Genomic DNA, 4,686 nt, shown 5'->3' on the forward strand with positions numbered 1-4,686 from the left:
TAAAGTCTAATTCAACAATGAACAAAATATCAGTTTTGAAGTTGTTTCAATAATTAACTGAAACTAGGATTGTGTTCCCTATAACGTTGCGTCTAATGTTCTTTCGTAGTTGAGTTTCAGGCAATTTACCTCTACAAAATACATGCGAGTTAGCTATATCTGACACTTCTCAGTCTACTCAGATAATCTTCACTCAAGTCCTCTCGGTCCTAGAGTGTTACACGATTTACCCTCGCCTACAATGGTGTTAAGGTTCTTTTCTCTTGAACTTAAACCTTGACTCCACTTTGTCAGATTAATTTAACTTTTTCCTAACTATCATTCTTCTCTTGAACAAATGACAGATACAAGCTCACTCTAATGCTTTCACTCATTAGAATACATGAATAACGAAAGCTAAATTACAATTTGTAAACATAAATCGCCTTTCACTCGTTTTATGAAATTACATTTAGAATTACGTCATGGATCTCACAACTCCAGTTATGGTATTTAGCCACTCATGATTACACGTAAACAATCAGAAATATCAAACGAAAACATGTTTAGAAAGTACTTACGAGAATAAGCAAATCAACAAGCCAATTCAATAATTCAAGAACCGGAAATCCAAACTTCAAACTTAATTCAATGTTCAAATCGAAAATCACAAACTGAGAATAATGGAAAAATTTGTTCGCCGTTCAAGGTAAGATAAGATAAAAGATAAAAACAACCTAATTAATTCAAATAAGTGTTTTAAAAAAGAGTCCTACTCGAAGTAGGACTAGACTGTCGGGCCCTTCATGCCCACTTCTACGACCCGTCAAGGGATTCACGGTTTATAAAGCCCTTCGTGGTCTTCACTTGGATTCAAACAAAACACGTTCTTCAAGCCTTGCACACTGTACCTTATCATGGATGTCACCACGGGTCTTGGCATTGACCACGGTCCGTAAAGGTCCCCGTGGTCTTCACTTGTTCACTTCCCATTTTAGCTTCTCCTTGCCCATCCACTGGTTCAACTTCACGATTGGCACCACAGACCGTTGTGAGGACCACGGTCCGTGAGGTTGGCCATGATCTTTACTTGGTCCAATCTACTCTCAACTCCTCCAAGGCCTCCACACTGGTTCACCTTCACGACAGACACCATGGACCGTTGTGAGGACCATGGTCCGTGAGGTTGGCTGTGATCTTCACTTTGTCCAATCTAATCTCAACTCCTCCAAGGCCTTCACACTGGTTCACCTTCACGACAAGCACCACAGATCGTGACAAGGACCATGACCCGTCTAGGTGCTCGTGGTATTCAATTGATCATCATCATCTTCTGCCTCTTTTTCCATTTTTCCACACAAGCAAGAATCTGTCTATACATTCAACAAACACATCAAAGCATAAAAAAATACAGTCAATTCTAGTATTAATCCTTAGTTTTCAAGCATCAAATGTTCCAAGATTTCGCGGCACTTCAACACCCTCAACTTAGAACCATTACTTGTCCTCAAGTGATGAGAAAGCAACACATTCAGTCCTCAAATTATTCAAACACTTTTGAAACCACGCAACAACCATCTTAAACACAATTTGTATCCAAAACCATGAATCTAATATGCAAGGATCAATCTGTGACATCTCATTACTCATACTCGATCATGCTTATGCTTGTGAATTATCAGCTAACACAATCTACTTTCAAATGCAGTCACTGTGTCCTCAGATCAAAGAAGTCCCTCACTCATGATAATTGGGACTAAGTACTACGCTCATACTCTCAAAGAACTTCTAACACTAACAACAAACTACCATAGGCTTGCCCTTGCTTTCTATGCTCTATCTTGCAAACACCCGAAATAGGATCACTGTAGGACTTTATCGGGTTGTAACATAGGTTCAGGCTAGGGAAGGGATATTTGGGTTCATGAGTGACTAGTCCCTTGGTTTTCCAAATTTTCGTTTACACACAACTCTTTTCTGAGCGATTCCCTCTTTTTCTTCATTTTAGCACATCCCAGCAGCCATTATTTTCCTTTTTCTTTTCTTTTCTTCGCACTTTTTTTTATATGCATTTTTATATGAACTCAACTCACTAGTTGAACCTTCTTTTTCACTTCTTCTTTATGCTTGGATTGCAATCTCCCTCAACTTAGGCTTTTGGCCTGAGTTGTGACATCGTATCTTCGGAGACAAAAGGATATGATATTTACTGGGTAAGAACAAAGACTGATTTTCAGGCTCAAATCGGGTTCAAGTGGTAAGCTTTTAATTGGTTGTTCTATTTTTGGCTTTTTAATGGCTTAACAAAAATGTCCTATTGATCCTTTCCTATCCGGTTATTGTCAGATTTAAGCAAGACTACTCAGGCAAGTTTTAGTTTCTACTCCTAGCGATAGACTTCAAGCAAAACTTTCAAACACACATGACACATGACTACATTATCCAGTTTCTTGGTTCACCAATTTATTGATCAAACTAGCAATGTTCAACATGTAAGTATCTAAGATATCAACTAAATATCCTAACAGTCAAATTTCAGATTCATGTCCTCCTTTTTTTCACATACTAGCTGTTGCACAACTCAACAAACGAACACAAACACAAGACCATTTTTCACAGTAAACACAGAGTCAACCTCCATTCATTCTAACAACTTAGAATGGCAGGTTGCTCCCCACCCCCTCCCAAAAAAAGGGACTTTGCCCTGAAAGTCAATAGAGAAAACAAAACAGGGCTGTGATGAGAGGTCATACCTACGGCGCTCTAGGCACCGGTAGTCGGATCAGCATCGGCACCCTTATCAACGGGGGCACTCTCAAAACTCAGCACACGATCAGGCTGGCTACCACTCACCGGGGAAGGTACTCCGCTACCAGAAGCTCCATCTAACACGACATCTCACTGTTGTTGCTCAAGTGCTTCTTTTTCTCTAGATGCCTTCCTTGATGCCTTGCGGGTTTTGTTTTCTTGCCTTCTTCCCTTTCTGGACAGGTCAGCAGGTATCTCCTCATCAAATTCTCCGGCTTTGTGTTTTCTCTTGCCGGACTTACTCTTGGGTAGTTTACCCCAAAACTCATCAAGTGATTGTGTGGAGGGTGCTTTATTGATCAATGGCATCAACGACTCTAGCATGACCAGAGTGGGCACCTTTACTGGCTTTTCAGCCAATTTAACAACCTGAGTTTGCATCTCGGCCAATTGTGCTTTGAACTCTTCATTATCTACTGAATCGACGGCACAAGGTTCTCCAAACCATCCATCCTGTCTATTAAGACAGCTAGCTCCTTCCGCATATCATCTTTAATCTCTTTACTCTCTCATAACACATCTCTCTCTGTTACCTGAGGCATCCGGTTTACAATCTGGTCGACCAAGGTCCTGGTTTGGTGCTGATCTGCAACCAATTTCTCAAGAAAAATCATAGGAATAGTGGCATAGGTACCTGGAGCATGTGAAGCGGAAGCTGATGGTGATGGTGCCTCTGTGGAAGGTTGTGATGACTCTCCCTGTGGGATGTCGATTGGTACATTAGGAACAACCACCAAAGTACCCACAACTCTAGATTTTGCACCAAAGATATGGTTCGCGACATCTTTGATTTTAGAAACTTGGGTGAGTCTGAATGCTTCACCTCATCTGTCAACCAGCTTATTTGGGGGAATTTTCACTTGTTGACATAATTTCCCTATCAGACATGGAAATGGAAAGCCAGCCCTCTCATTCAGTGCCCTGTCTCGCATCTCGATCGTTATGATCCACCCCACACTTACCGGGTAACCAACCATAAGGCACGCTACCAAAGAAGTCAGTAAAGGAGACAAAGTGTTATCATTAGCTGTCGGTATCAAGTACGCACGGACAACAACCCACCAAACCTTGGCTGGAAAAGACAGCAAAGCTTTTGTAATAAGTGTTGGCATTGTTGTGACCCAAACTGCATTCTCCCCATCTATGGCAATTTCCATGTGATCCAACGCAAGACCCTCTCTTGAGAACTCTGAATCTCCATAGAAGTATCACTAGTGACTTCATGATGTTTTCCTTAAAAAAGGCCAACTAAAGCTGGTGCTGTGTATTCCAGGCCATGCAGCATCCTGTTAATAGTGGCCTCAGAGATATCTATCGATTTTCCCCGAACTATAATTGAGTTGAGTGGACCCCAGGTAATGGCAATGTCTTTCTGGCCACGTTTCATTGTCTTTGTTTCCGCAAGAAAGTTCATCAGTATAGCTCCATAAGATGAATAAAACTCTCTGGATAGGTAGCTAGAGTATTCTCCAGGTGCATTGTTCATCCAGTCGAACTGATGAAACTGAAATGTCTGATAAATGTCTGATAAATGTCTGGGAATGCTTTGATATTAAATACCACCACCCTAGTCTCAGGCATGATTGTTCGCTTCTTGAAGCTTCATGGATGTTCACATACAGCACCATGGTATCATCAGTGGTGATCTCTATATCCTCATCTATAGCATCTGCCTCCTCCCGTACTCCAGTTTCAGCTTATGTATTTACCACATGTGGAGAGGTGGTAACATCTTCCTGAGAACCGCTTTCCGATTCGACACTACCTCCTGAATTATCAGGAGACTGGCTACTTTAACCAGCATTAGATTCACCACCCGATTCTTCACCGCTACCAGAATGACTACCTTCCTCTTCAGACTAGGGAGGAGTGTCCTGGAGAATGGCCCTCATTGTTCTG

This window comes from Solanum tuberosum, unplaced genomic scaffold (assembly GCF_000226075.1).
Source record: "Solanum tuberosum cultivar DM 1-3 516 R44 unplaced genomic scaffold, SolTub_3.0 scf00656, whole genome shotgun sequence".
NCBI classification, from domain to species: domain Eukaryota; kingdom Viridiplantae; phylum Streptophyta; class Magnoliopsida; order Solanales; family Solanaceae; genus Solanum; species Solanum tuberosum.